This window comes from Petromyzon marinus, unplaced genomic scaffold (genome assembly GCF_048934315.1).
Source record: "Petromyzon marinus isolate PM22_M1 ecotype Great Lakes invasive population unplaced genomic scaffold, UKy_Petmar_22M1.pri1.0 PM_Scaffold_57, whole genome shotgun sequence".
In the NCBI taxonomy this organism is placed as follows: Eukaryota; Metazoa; Chordata; class Hyperoartia; order Petromyzontiformes; family Petromyzontidae; genus Petromyzon; species Petromyzon marinus.
In genome coordinates, this window is record NW_027423579.1 from 243,956 (window position 1) to 258,485 (window position 14,530).

Consider the following 14,530-nt stretch of genomic DNA (forward strand, 5'->3'; position numbering starts at 1 on the left):
ATGAACTTGATGATTTAGTGATTTGACACTGGATGTTTCGACTTATTTCAGTGAAATATGTTGCTATGTTACATGTTCTTCAAGCAGTTTCCGTAGTGTAGTGGTTATCACGTTAGCCTAACACGCGAAAGGTTCCTGTTTTGAAACCGGGGGGACACATTTTACGTAAAACCAAAACAATTCCTGTTTTATTTAAAGTACACGTAAAATGTGCCCTCATTAAAATGATGATTTCATGATTCTTCATTGTTGGCATAGGCCTATGCGAGTGAAGTATGTTGCAACTTCACAAGTTTGACAAGCAGTTTCCGTAGTGTAGTGGTTATCACGTTCGCCTCACACGCGAAAGGTCCCCGGTTTGAAACCGGGCAGAAACATTTCACGTTAAACCAAAACAATTCGGATTTTATTTAAAGAGGACGCAAAATGTGCCTTCATGAACGTTATGATTTCATGATTCTTCATTGTTGGCATAGGCCTATGCCAGTGAAGTATGTAGCAACTACCCATGTTCTTCAAGCAGTTTCCGTTTTGTCGTGGTTATCACGTTCGCCTCAAACGCGAAAGGTCCCTAGTTTGAAACCGGGTGGAAACATTTTATCTAAAACCAAAACAATTCGGATTTTATTTAAAGTGGACGCAAAATGTGCCTTCATGAACGTGATGATTTAATGATTTGACATTGTTCGTTTCGACTTATTTCAGTGAAATATGTTGCTACGTTACATGTTCTTCAAGCAGTTTCCGTAGTGTAGTGGTTATCACGTTCGCCTAACACGCGAAAGGTCCCCGGTTCGAAACCGGGCGGAAACATTTTACGTATAACCAATAAAAATCGTATTTTATTTAAATTGGACCTAAAATGTGCTTTCATGAAGATAATGAATTCATGATTCTTCCTTGTTGGTATAGGCCTATACCAGTGAAGTGTGTTGCAACTTCACGAGATTGACAAGCAGTTTCCGTAGTGTAGTGGTTATCACGTTCGCCTCACACGCGAAAGGTCCCCGGTTCGAAATCGGGCGGAAACATTTTACGTGAAACAAAAACAATTCGTATTTTATTTAAAGCGGACGTAAAATATGCCTTCATGAACTTGATGATTTAATGATTTGTAACCGGACGATTCGACTTATTTCAGTGAAATATGTTGCTACGTTACATGTTCTCCAAACAGTTTCCGTAGTGTAGTGGTTATCACGTTCGCTTTACACGCGAAAGGTCCCCGGTTCGAAACCGGGCGGAAACATTTTACGTGAAACCAAAACAATTCGTATTTTATTTAAAGCGGACATAAAATATGCCTTCATGAACTTGATGATTTAATGATTTGCAACTGGACGATTCGACTTATTTCAGTGAAATATGTTGCTACGTTACATGTTCTTCAAGCAGTTTCCGTAGTGTAGTGGTTATCATGTTCGCCTAACACGCGAAAGGTCCCCGGTTTGAAACCGGGCAGAAACATTTCACGTTAAACCAAAACAATTCGGATTTTATTTAAAGAGGACGCAAAATGTGCCTTCATGAACGTGATGATTTCATGATTCTTCATTGTTGGCATAGGCCTATGCCAGTGAAGTATGTAGCAACTACCCATGTTCTTCAAGCAGTTTCCGTTTTGTTGTGGTTATCACGTTCGCCTCAAACGCGAAAGGTCCCTAGTTTGAAACCGGGTGGAAACATTTGATCTAAAACCAAAACAATTCGGATTTAATTTAAAGTGGACGCAAAATGTGCCTTCATGAACGTGATGATTTAATGATTTGACATTGTTCGTTTCGACTTATTTCAGTGAAATATGTTGCTACGTTACATGTTCGTCAAGCAGTTTCCGTAGTGTAGTGGTTATCACGTTCGCCTAACACGCGAAATGTCCCCGGTTCGAAACCGGGCGGAAACATTTTACGTTAACCAATAAAAATCGTATTTTATTTAAATTGGACCTAAAATGTGCTTTCATGAAGATAATGAATTCATGATTCTTCCTTGTTGGCATAGGCCTATACCAGTGAAGTGTGTTGCAACTTCACAAGTTTGACAAGCAGTTTCCGTAGTGTAGTGGTTATCACGTTAGCCTTACACGCGAAAAGTCCCCAGTTCGAAACCGGGCGGAAACATTTTATGTAAAACCAAAACAATTCGTATTTTTCTTCTTTGGTTCTTTCGGTAAAGTCACGTAGAATGAGAAAAAATAATAAATTGATAAAATAAAATAACACAATAATATTCTCACGACGTTTCGGCCACAACACAAGCGGCCTTCATCAGGTGAAGGGACGAGACTGTCTGGTAGGACAGCGCTGGAGTGAAAGAGCCACGTTCAGATCACGACCTTTAAGCTGTGTGAGAGGAAACAAAGCGCCTTGACAAAGGAATTAGCATATAGTTTAGCATTGAAATGGCTGAGTGATTAGCTTGTGACTGGTCACAGAAATAGCTACGTTAAAAGTTAAAGCATACACATCCGCAGAGGCACCCCTTGATAAAGGAATTAGCATAGAATTTAGCATTGAAATAGCTAAGTTAAAGCATACACATCCGCAGAGGCACCCCTTGACAAAGGAATTAGCATAGAATTTAGCATTGAAATAGCTGAGTGATTAGCTTGTAACTGGTCACAAAAATAGCTACGTTAAAGTCAGAGCATACACATTCACCGAGGCACTTAGTACAAATCAAACAGTAGAATTTAGCATTGAAATAACTAGGCGAATTTAGCATTGAAATAACTGAGTGATTAGCTAGTGACTGGTCACAGAAATGACTATGTTGAAGTCAAGGCCTACACATCTAAGCTATTAAAGTGGACGTAAAATATGCCTTCATGAACTTGATGATTTAGTGATTTGACACTGGATGTTTCGACTTATTTCAGTGAAATATGTTGCTACTTTACATGTTCTTCAAGCAGTTTCCGTAGTGTAGTGGTTATCACGTTAGCCTAACACGCGAAAGGTTCCTGTTTTGAAACCGGGTGGACACATTTTACGTAAAACCAAAACAATTCCTGTTTTATTTAAAGTACACGTAAAATGTGCCCTCATTAAAATGATGATTTCATGATTCTTCATTGTTGGCATAGGCCTATGCGAGTGAAGTATGTTGCAACTTCACAAGTTTGACAAGCAGTTTCCGTAGTGTAGTGGTTATCACGTTCGCCTCACACGCGAAAGGTCCCCGGTTTGAAACCAGGCGGAAACATTGTATGTAAAACCAAAACACTTTGTATTTTATTTGAAGTGGACGTAAAATATGCCTTCATGAACTTGATGATTTAACGATTTGACACTGGACGTTTCGACCTATTTCAGTGAAATATGTTGCTACGTTACATGTTCTTCAAGCAGTTTCCGAAGTGTAGTCGTCATAATGTTCGCCTAACACGCGAAATGTCCCTGGTTTGAAACCGGGTGGAAACATTGTAAGTATAACCAAAAACAATTCCTGTTTTATTTAATGTGCACGTCAAATGTGCCCTCATGAAGATGATGATTTCATGATTCTTCATTGTTGGCAGAGGCCTATGCCAGTGAAATATGTTGCAACTTCACAAATTTGACAAGCAGTTTCCGTAGTGTAGTGGTTATCACGTTCGCCTAACCCGTGAAAGGTCCCTGGTTTGAAACCGGGTGGAAACATTTTACGTATAACCGAAAAAAAATCGTATTTTATTTAAATTGGACGCAAAATGTGCTTTCATGAAGATGATGATTTCATGATTATTCATTGTTGGCATAGGTCTATACCAGTGAAGTGTGTTGCAACTTAGCAGTTTGGACAAGCTGTTGACATAGTGTAGTGGTTATCACGTTTGCCTCACACGCGAAAGGTCCCCGGTTTGAAACCGGGCAGAAACATTTTACGTTAAACCAAAACAATTCGAATTTTATTTAAAGCGGACGTAAAATATGCCTTCATGAACTTGATGATTTCATGATTCTTCATTGTTGGCATAGGCCTATGCCAGTGAAGTATGTAGCAACTACCCATGTTCTTCAAGCAGTTTCCGTTTTGTTGTGGTTATCACGTTCGCCTCAAACGCGAAAGGTCCCTAGTTTGAAACCGGGTGGAAACATTTTATCTAAAACCAAAACAATTCGGATTTAATTTAAAGTGGACGCAAAATGTGCCTTCATGAACGTGATGATTTAATGATTTGACATTGTTCGTTTCGACTTATTTCAGTGAAATATGTTGCTACGTTACATGTTCGTCAAGCAGTTTCCGTAGTGTAGTGGTTATCACGTTCGCCTAACACGCGAAAGGTCCCCGGTTCGAAACCGGGCGGAAACATTTTACGTATAACCAATAAAAATCGTATTTTATTTAAATTAGACCTAAAATGTGCTTTCATGAAGATAATGATTTCATGATTCTTCCTTGTTGGCATAGGCCTATACCAGTGAAGTGTGTTGCAACTTCACAAGTTTGACAAGCAGTTTCAGTAGTGTAGTGGTTATCACGTTAGCCTTACACGCGAAAAGTCCCCAGTTCGAAACCGGGCGGAAACATTTTATGTAAAACCAAAACAATTCGTATTTTTCTTCTTTGGTTCTTTCGGTAAAGTCACGTAGAATGAGAAAAAATAATAAATTGATAAAATAAAATAACACAATAATATTCTCACGACGTTTCGGCCACAACACAAGCGGCCTTCATCAGGTGAAGGGACGAGACTGTCTGGTAGGACAGCGCTGGAGTGAAAGAGCCACGTTCAGATCACGACCTTTAAGCTGTGTGAGAGGAAACAAAGCGCCTTGACAAAGGAATTAGCATATAGTTTAGCATTGAAATGGCTGAGTGATTAGCTTGTGACTGGTCACAGAAATAGCTACGTTAAAAGTTAAAGCATACACATCCGCAGAGGCACCCCTTGATAAAGGAATTAGCATAGAATTTAGCATTGAAATAGCTAAGTTAAAGCATACACATCCGCAGAGGCACCCCTTGACAAAGGAATTAGCATAGAATTTAGCATTGAAATAGCTGAGTGATTAGCTTGTAACTGGTCACAAAAATAGCTACGTTAAAGTCAGAGCATACACATTCACCGAGGCACTTAGTACAAATCAAACAGTAGAATTTAGCATTGAAATAACTAGGCGAATTTAGCATTGAAATAACTGAGTGATTAGCTAGTGACTGGTCACAGAAATGACTATGTTGAAGTCAAGGCCTACACATCTAAGCTATTAAAGTGGACGTAAAATATGCCTTCATGAACTTGATGATTTAGTGATTTGACACTGGATGTTTCGACTTATTTCAGTGAAATATGTTGCTACGTTACATGTTCTTCAAGCAGTTTCCGTAGTGTAGTGGTTATCACGTTAGCCTAACACGCGAAAGGTTCCTGTTTTGAAACCGGGTGGACACATTTTACGTAAAACCAAAACAATTCCTGTTTTATTTAAAGTACACGTAAAATGTGCCCTCATTAAAATGATGATTTCATGATTCTTCATTGTTGGCATAGGCCTATGCGAGTGAAGTATGTTGCAACTTCACAAGTTTGACAAGCAGTTTCCGTAGTGTAGTGGTTATCACGTTCGCCTCACACGCGAAAGGTCCCCGGTTTGAAACCAGGCGGAAACATTGTATGTAAAACCAAAACACTTTGTATTTTATTTGAAGTGGACGTAAAATATGCCTTCATGAACTTGATGATTTAACGATTTGACACTGGACGTTTCGACCTATTTCAGTGAAATATGTTGCTACGTTACATGTTCTTCAAGCAGTTTCCGAAGTGTAGTCGTCATAATGTTCGCCTAACACGCAAAATGTCCCTGGTTTGAAACCGGGTGGAAACATTGTAAGTATAACCAAAAACAATTCCTGTTTTATTTAATGTGCACGTCAAATGTGCCCTCATGAAGATGATGATTTCATGATTCTTCATTGTTGGCAGAGGCCTATGCCAGTGAAATATGTTGCAACTTCACAAATTTGACAAGCAGTTTCCGTAGTGTAGTGGTTATCACGTTCGCCTAACCCGTGAAAGGTCCCTGGTTTGAAACCGGGTGGAAACATTTTACGTATAACCGAAAAAAAATCGTATTTTATTTAAATTGGACGCAAAATGTGCTTTCATGAAGATGATGATTTCATGATTATTCATTGTTGGCATAGGTCTATACCAGTGAAGTGTGTTGCAACTTAGCAGTTTGGACAAGCTGTTGACATAGTGTAGTGGTTATCACGTTTGCCTCACACGCGAAAGGTCCCCGGTTTGAAACCGGGCAGAAACATTTTACGTTAAACCAAAACAATTCGAATTTTATTTAAAGCGGACGTAAAATATGCCTTCATGAACTTGATGATTTCATGATTCTTCATTGTTGGCATAGGCCTATGCCAGTGAAGTATGTAGCAACTACCCATGTTCTTCAAGCAGTTTCCGTTTTGTTGTGGTTATCACGTTCGCCTCAAACGCGAAAGGTCCCTAGTTTGAAACCGGGTGGAAACATTTTATCTAAAACCAAAACAATTCGGATTTAATTTAAAGTGGACGCAAAATGTGCCTTCATGAACGTGATGATTTAATGATTTGACATTGTTCGTTTCGACTTATTTCAGTGAAATATGTTGCTACGTTACATGTTCGTCAAGCAGTTTCCGTAGTGTAGTGGTTATCACGTTCGCCTAACACGCGAAAGGTCCCCGGTTCGAAACCGGGCGGAAACATTTTACGTATAACCAATAAAAATCGTATTTTATTTAAATTAGACCTAAAATGTGCTTTCATGAAGATAATGATTTCATGATTCTTCCTTGTTGGCATAGGCCTATACCAGTGAAGTGTGTTGCAACTTCACAAGTTTGACAAGCAGTTTCCGTAGTGTAGTGGTTATCACGTTAGCCTTACACGCGAAAAGTCCCCAGTTCGAAACCGGGCGGAAACATTTTATGTAAAACCAAAACAATTCGTATTTTTCTTCTTTGGTTCTTTCGGTAAAGTCACGTAGAATGAGAAAAAATAATAAATTGATAAAATAAAATAACACAATAATATTCTCACGACGTTTCGGCCACAACACAAGCGGCCTTCATCAGGTGAAGGGATGAGACTGTCTGGTAGGACAGCGCTGGAGTGAAAGAGCCACGTTCAGATCACGACCTTTAAGCTGTGTGAGAGGAAACAAAGCGCCTTGACAAAGGAATTAGCATATAGTTTAGCATTGAAATGGCTGAGTGATTAGCTTGTGACTGGTCACAGAAATAGCTACGTTAAAAGTTAAAGCATACACATCCGCAGAGGCACCCCTTGATAAAGGAATTAGCATAGAATTTAGCATTGAAATAGCTAAGTTAAAGCATACACATCCGCAGAGGCACCCCTTGACAAAGGAATTAGCATAGAATTTAGCATTGAAATAGCTGAGTGATTAGCTTGTAACTGGTCACAAAAATAGCTACGTTAAAGTCAGAGCATACACATTCACCGAGGCACTTAGTACAAATCAAACAGTAGAATTTAGCATTGAAATAACTAGGCGAATTTAGCATTGAAATAACTGAGTGATTAGCTAGTGACTGGTCACAGAAATGACTATGTTGAAGTCAAGGCCTACACATCTAAGCTATTAAAGTGGACGTAAAATATGCCTTCATGAACTTGATGATTTAGTGATTTGACACTGGATGTTTCGACTTATTTCAGGGAAATATGTTGCTACGTTACATGTTCTTCAAGCAGTTTCCGTAGTGTAGTGGTTATCACGTTAGCCTAACACGCGAAAGGTTCCTGTTTTGAAACCGGGTGGACACATTTTACGTAAAACCAAAACAATTCCTGTTTTATTTAAAGTACACGTAAAATGTGCCCTCATGAAAATGATGATTTCATGATTCTTCATTGTTGGCATAGGCCTATGCGAGTGAAGTATGTTGCAACTTCACAAGTTTGACAAGCAGTTTCCGTAGTGTAGTGGTTATCACGTGCGCCTCACACGCGAAAGGTCCCCGGTTTGAAACCAGGCGGAAACATTGTATGTAAAACCAAAACACTTTCCACTTTATTTAAAGTGGACGTAAAATATGCCTTCATGAACTTGATGATTTAACGATTTGACACTGGACGTTTCGACCTATTTCAGTGAAATATGTTGCTACGTTACATGTTCTTCAAGCAGTTTCCGAAGTGTAGTCGTCATAATGTTCGCCTAACACGCGAAATGTCCCTGGTTTGAAACCGGGTGGAAACATTGTAAGTATAACCAAAAACAATTCCTGTTTTATTTAATGTGCACGTCAAATGTGCCCTCATGAAGATGATGATTTCATGATTCTTCATTGTTGGCAGAGGCCTATGCCAGTGAAATATGTTGCAACTTCACAAATTTGACAAGCAGTTTCCGTAGTGTAGTGGTTATCACGTTCGCCTAACCCGTGAAAGGTCCCTGGTTTGAAACCCGGTGGAAACATTTTATGTATAACCGAAAAAAAATCGTATTTTATTTAAATTGGACGCAAAATGTGCTTTCATGAAGATGATGATTTCATGATTATTCATTGTTGGCATAGGTCTATACCAGTGAAGTGTGTTGCAACTTAGCAGTTTGGACAAGCTGTTGACATAGTGTAGTGGTTATCACGTTTGCCTCACACGCGAAAGGTCCCCGGTTTGAAACCGGGCGGAAATATTTTACGTATAACCAATAAAAATCGTATTTTATTAAAATTGGAACTAAAATGTGCTTTCATGAAGATTATGAATTCATGATTCTTCCTTGTTGGCATAGGCCTATACCAGTGAAGTGTGTTGCAACTTCACGAGTTTGACAAGCAGTTTCCGTAGTGTAGTGGTTATCACGTTAGCCTTACACGTGAAAGGTTCCTGGTTTGAAACCGGGCGGAAACATTCTATGTAAAACCAAAACAATTTGTATTTTATTTAAAGTGGACGTAAAATATGCCTTCATGAACTTGATGATTTAATGATTTGACACTGGACGTTTCGACTTATTTCAGTGAAATATGTTGCTACGTTACATGTTCTTCAAGCAGTTTCCGTAGTGTAGTGGTTATCATGTTCGCCTAACACGCGAAAGGTCCCTGGTTTGAAGCCGGGTGGAAACATTGTAAGTATAACCAAAACAATTCGGATTTTATTTAAAGAGGACGCAAAATGTGCCTTCATGAACGTGATGATTTCATGATTCTTCATTGTTGGCATAGGCCTATGCCAGTGAAGTATGTAGCAACTACCCATGTTCTTCAAGCAGTTTCCGTTTTGTCGTGGTTATCACGTTCGCCTCAAACGCGAAAGGTCCCTAGTTTGAAACCGGGTGGAAACATTTTATCTAAAACCAAAACAATTCGGATTTTATTTAAAGTGGACGCAAAATGTGCCTTCATGAACGTGATGATTTAATGATTTGACATTGTTCGTTTCGACTTATTTCAGTGAAATATGTTGCTACGTTACATGTTCTTCAAGCAGTTTCCGTAGTGTAGTGGTTATCACGTTCGCCTAACACGCGAAAGGTCACCGGTTCGAAACCGGGCGGAAACATTTTACATATAACCAATAAAAATCGTATTTTATTTAAATTGGACCTAAAATGTGCTTTCATGAAGATAATGAATTCATGATTCTTCCTTGTTGGCATAGGCCTATACCAGTGAAGTGTGTTGCAACTTCACAAGTTTGACAAGCAGTTTCTGTAGTGTAGTGGTTATCACGTTAGCCTTACACGCGAAAAGTCCCCGGTTCGAAACCGGGCGGAAACATTTTATGTAAAACCAAAACAATTCGTATTTTTCTTCTTTGGTTCTTTCGGTAAAGTCACGTAGAATGAGAAAAAAGTAATAAATTGATAAAATAAAATAACACAATAATATTCTCACGACGTTTCGGCCACAACACAAGCGGCCTTCATCAGGTGAAGGGACGAGACTGTCTGGTAGGACAGCGCTGGAGTGAAAGAGCCACGTTCAGATCACGACCTTTAAGCTGTGTGAGAGGAAACAAAGCGCCTTGACAAAGGAATTAGCATATAATTTAGCATTGAAATGGCTGAGTGATTAGCTTGTGACTGGTCACAGAAATAGCTACGTTAAAAGTTAAAGCATACACATCCGCAGAGGCACCCCTTGATAAAGGAATTAGCATAGAATTTAGCATTGAAATAGCTAAGTTAAAGCATACACATCCGCAGAGGCACCCCTTGACAAAGGAATTAGCATAGAATTTAGCATTGAAATAGCTGCGTGATTAGCTTGTAACTGGTCACAAAAATAGCTACGTTAAAGTCAGAGGATACACATTCACCGAGGCACTTAGTACAAATCAAACAGTAGAATTTAGCATTGAAATAACTAGGCGAATTTAGCATTGAAATAACTGAGTGATTAGCTAGTGACTGGTCACAGAAATGACTATGTTGAAGTCAAGGCCTACACATCTAAGCTATTAAAGTGGACGTAAAATATGCCTTCATGAACTTGATGATTTAATGATTTGTAACTGGACGATTCGACTTATTTCAGTGAAATATGTTGCTACGTTACATGTTCTTCAAGCAGTTTCTGTAGTGTAGTGGTTATCACGTTAGCTTAACACGCGAAAGGTTCCTGGTTTGAAACCGGGTGGACACATTTTACGTAAAACCAAAACAATTCCTGTTTTATTTAAAGTACACGTAAAATGTGCCCTCATGAAAATGATGATTTCATGATTCTTCATTGTTGGCATAGGCCTATGGAGTGAAGTATGTTGCAACTTCACAAGTTTGACAAGCAGTTTCCGTAGTGTAGTGGTTATCACGTTCACCTCACACGCGAAAGGTCCCCGGTTTGAAACCAGGCGGAAACATTCTATGTAAAACCAAAACACTTTGTATTTTATTTAAAGTGGACGTAAAATATGCCTTCATGAACTTGATGATTTAATGATTTGACACTGGATGTTTCGACTTATTTCAGTGAAATATGTTGCTACGTTACATGTTCTTCAAGCAGTTTCCGTAGTGTAGTGGTTATCATGTTCGCCTAACACGCGAAAGGTCCCTGGTTTGAAGCCGGGTGGAAACATTGTAAGTATAACCAAAACAATTCGGATTTTATTTAAAGAGGACGCAAAATGTGCCTTCATGAACGTGATGATTTCATGATTCTTCATTGTTGGCATAGGCCTATGCCATTGAAGTATGTAGCAACTACCCATGTTCTTCAAGCAGTTTCCGTTTTGTCGTGGTTATCACGTTCGCCTCAAACGCGAAAGGTGCCTAGTTTGAAACCGGGTGGAAACATTTTATCTAAAACCAAAACAATTCGGATTTTATTTAAAGTGGACGCAAAATGTGCCTTCATGAACGTGATGATTTAATGATTTGACATTGTTCGTTTCGACTTATTTCAGTGAAATATGTTGCTACGTTACATGTTCTTCAAGCAGTTTCCGTAGTGTAGTGGTTATCACGTTCGCCTAACACGCGAAAGGTCCCCGGTTCGAAACCGGGCGGAAACATTTTACGTATAACCAATAAAAATCGTATTTTATTTAAATTGGACCTAAAATGTGCTTTCATGAAGATAATGAATTCATGATTCTTCCTTGTTGGCATAGGCCTATACCAGTGAAGTGTGTTGCAACTTCACAAGTTTGACAAGCAGTTTCTGTAGTGTAGTGGTTATCACGTTAGCCTTACACGCGAAAAGTCCCCGGTTCGAAACCGGGCGGAAACATTTTATGTAAAACCAAAACAATTCGTATTTTTCTTCTTTGGTTCTTTCGGTAAAGTCACGTAGAATGAGAAAAAAGTAATAAATTGATAAAATAAAATAACACAATAATATTCTCACGACGTTTCGGCCACAACACAAGCGGCCTTCATCAGGTGAAGGGACGAGACTGTCTGGTAGGACAGCGCTGGAGTGAAAGAGCCACGTTCAGATCACGACCTTTAAGCTGTGTGAGAGGAAACAAAGCGCCTTGACAAAGGAATTAGCATATAATTTAGCATTGAAATGGCTGAGTGATTAGCTTGTGACTGGTCACAGAAATAGCTACGTTAAAAGTTAAAGCATACACATCCGCAGAGGCACCCCTTGATAAAGGAATTAGCATAGAATTTAGCATTGAAATAGCTAAGTTAAAGCATACACATCCGCAGAGGCACCCCTTGACAAAGGAATTAGCATAGAATTTAGCATTGAAATAGCTGCGTGATTAGCTTGTAACTGGTCACAAAAATAGCTACGTTAAAGTCAGAGGATACACATTCACCGAGGCACTTAGTACAAATCAAACAGTAGAATTTAGCATTGAAATAACTAGGCGAATTTAGCATTGAAATAACTGAGTGATTAGCTAGTGACTGGTCACAGAAATGACTATGTTGAAGTCAAGGCCTACACATCTAAGTTATTAAAGTGGACGTAAAATATGCCTTCATGAACTTGATGATTTAATGATTTGTAACTGGACGATTCGACTTATTTCAGTGAAATATGTTGCTACGTTACATGTTCTTCAAGCAGTTTCTGTAGTGTAGTGGTTATCACGTTAGCCTAACACGCGAAAGGTTCCTGGTTTGAAACCGGGTGGACACATTTTACGGTAAACCAAAACATTTCCTGTTTTATTTAAAGTACACGTAAAATGTGCCCTCATGAAAATGATGATTTCATGATTCTTCATTGTTGGCATAGGCCTATGCGAGTGAAGTATGTTGCAACTTCACAAGTTTGACAAGCAGTTTCCGTAGTGTAGTGGTTATCACGTTCACCTCACATGCGAAAGGTCCCCTGTTTGAAACCAGGCGGAAACATTGTATGTAAAACCAAAACACTTTGTATTTTATTTAAAGTGGAGGTAAAATATGCCTTCATGAACTTGATGATTTAACGATTTGACACTGGACGTTTCGACCTATTTCAGTGAAATATGTTGCTACGTTACATGTTCTTCAAGCAGTTTCCGTAGTGTAGTGGTTATCATGTTCGCCTAACACGCGAAAGGTCCCTGGTTTGAAGCCGGGTGGAAACATTGTAAGTATAACCAAAACAATTCGGATTTTATTTAAAGAGGACGCAAAATGTGCCTTCATGAACGTGATGATTTCATGATTCTTCATTGTTGGCATAGGCCTATGCCAGTGAAGTATGTAGCAACTACCCATGTTCTTCAAGCAGTTTCCGTTTTGTCGTGGTTATCACGTTCGCCTCAAACGCGAAAGGTCCCTGGTTTGAAACCGGGTGGAAACATTTTATCTAAAACCAAAACAATTGGGATTTTATTTAAAGTGGACGCAAAATGTGCCTTCATGAACGTGATGATTTAATGATTTGACATTGTTCGTTTCGACTTATTTCAGTGAAATATGTTGCTACGTTACATGTTCTTCAAGCAGTTTCCGTAGTGTAGTGGTTATCACGTTCGCCTAACACGCGAAAGGTCCCCGGTTCGAAACCGGGCGGAACCATTTTACGTATAACCAATAAAAATCGTATTTTATTTAAATTGGACCTAAAATGTGCTTTCATGAAGATAATGAATTCATGATTCTTCCTTGTTGGCATAGGCCTATACCAGTGAAGTGTGTTGCAACTTCACAAGTTTGACAAGCAGTTTCCGTAGTGTAGTGGTTATCACGTTAGCCTTACACGCGAAAAGTCCCCGGTTCGAAACCGGGCGGAAACATTTTATGTAAAACCAAAACAATTCGTATTTTTCTTCTTTGGTTCTTTCGGTAAAGTCACGTAGAATGAGAAAAAAGTAATAAATTGATAAAATAAAATAACACAATAATATTCTCACGACGTTTCGGCCACAACACAAGCGGCCTTCATCAGGTGAAGGGACGAGACTGTCTGGTAGGACAGCGCTGGAGTGAAAGAGCCACGTTCAGATCACGACCTTTAAGCTGTGTGAGAGAAAACAAAGCGCCTTGACAAAGGAATTAGCATATAATTTAGCATTGAAATGGCTGAGTGATTAGCTTGTGACTGGTCACAGAAATAGCTACGTTAAAAGTTAAAGCATACACATCCGCAGAGGCACCCCTTGATAAAGGAATTAGCATAGAATTTAGCATTGAAATAGCTGCGTGATTAGCTTGTAACTGGTCACAAAAATAGCTACGTTAAAGTCAGAGCATACACATTCACCGAGGCACTTAGTACAAATCAAACAGTAGAATTTAGCATTGAAATAACTAGGCGAATTTAGCATTGAAATAACTGAGTGATTAGCTAGTGACTGGTCACAGAAATGACTATGTTGAAGTCAAGGCCTACACATCTAAGCTATTAAAGTGGACGTAAAATATGCCTTCATGAACTTGATGATTTAATGATTTGTAACTGGACGATTCGACTTATTTCAGTGAAATATGTTGCTACGTTACATGTTCTTCAAGCAGTTTCTGTAGTGTAGTGGTTATCACGTTAGCCTAACACGCGAAAGGTTCCTGGTTTGAAACCGGGTGGACACATTTTACGTAAAACCAAAACAATTCCTGTTTTATTTAAAGTACACGTAAAATGTGCCCTCATGAAAATGATGATTTCATGATTCTTC

At 39.0% G+C, this 14,530-nt stretch overlaps 11 non-coding genes across 11 annotated transcripts; all 11 read left to right on the plus strand.

Annotated features, from left to right (window-relative positions):
• Nucleotides 1–740: 740 nt before the first annotated feature.
• Nucleotides 741–813, plus strand: TRNAV-AAC (transfer RNA valine (anticodon AAC)). Its single transcript has one exon. It is a non-coding gene; the product is annotated as a tRNA-Val (tRNA).
• Nucleotides 814–1,176: 363 nt separating this feature from the next.
• TRNAV-UAC (transfer RNA valine (anticodon UAC)) lies at nt 1,177–1,249 on the plus strand. The gene has a single exon. It is a non-coding gene; the product is annotated as a tRNA-Val (tRNA).
• A 581-nt stretch (nt 1,250–1,830) lies between these two features.
• TRNAV-AAC (transfer RNA valine (anticodon AAC)) lies at nt 1,831–1,903 on the plus strand. Its single transcript has one exon. It is a non-coding gene; the product is annotated as a tRNA-Val (tRNA).
• Nucleotides 1,904–4,223: 2,320 nt separating this feature from the next.
• On the plus strand, nt 4,224–4,296 carry TRNAV-AAC (transfer RNA valine (anticodon AAC)). The gene has a single exon. It is a non-coding gene; the product is annotated as a tRNA-Val (tRNA).
• Nucleotides 4,297–6,617: 2,321 nt separating this feature from the next.
• TRNAV-AAC (transfer RNA valine (anticodon AAC)) lies at nt 6,618–6,690 on the plus strand. The gene has a single exon. It is a non-coding gene; the product is annotated as a tRNA-Val (tRNA).
• Nucleotides 6,691–9,447: 2,757 nt separating this feature from the next.
• Nucleotides 9,448–9,520, plus strand: TRNAV-AAC (transfer RNA valine (anticodon AAC)). Its single transcript has one exon. It is a non-coding gene; the product is annotated as a tRNA-Val (tRNA).
• Nucleotides 9,521–9,665: 145 nt separating this feature from the next.
• TRNAV-UAC (transfer RNA valine (anticodon UAC)) lies at nt 9,666–9,738 on the plus strand. Its single transcript has one exon. It is a non-coding gene; the product is annotated as a tRNA-Val (tRNA).
• A 1,665-nt stretch (nt 9,739–11,403) lies between these two features.
• Nucleotides 11,404–11,476, plus strand: TRNAV-AAC (transfer RNA valine (anticodon AAC)). The gene has a single exon. It is a non-coding gene; the product is annotated as a tRNA-Val (tRNA).
• A 145-nt stretch (nt 11,477–11,621) lies between these two features.
• Nucleotides 11,622–11,694, plus strand: TRNAV-UAC (transfer RNA valine (anticodon UAC)). The gene has a single exon. It is a non-coding gene; the product is annotated as a tRNA-Val (tRNA).
• A 1,666-nt stretch (nt 11,695–13,360) lies between these two features.
• TRNAV-AAC (transfer RNA valine (anticodon AAC)) lies at nt 13,361–13,433 on the plus strand. Its single transcript has one exon. It is a non-coding gene; the product is annotated as a tRNA-Val (tRNA).
• A 145-nt stretch (nt 13,434–13,578) lies between these two features.
• Nucleotides 13,579–13,651, plus strand: TRNAV-UAC (transfer RNA valine (anticodon UAC)). The gene has a single exon. It is a non-coding gene; the product is annotated as a tRNA-Val (tRNA).
• Nucleotides 13,652–14,530: the final 879 nt, after the last annotated feature.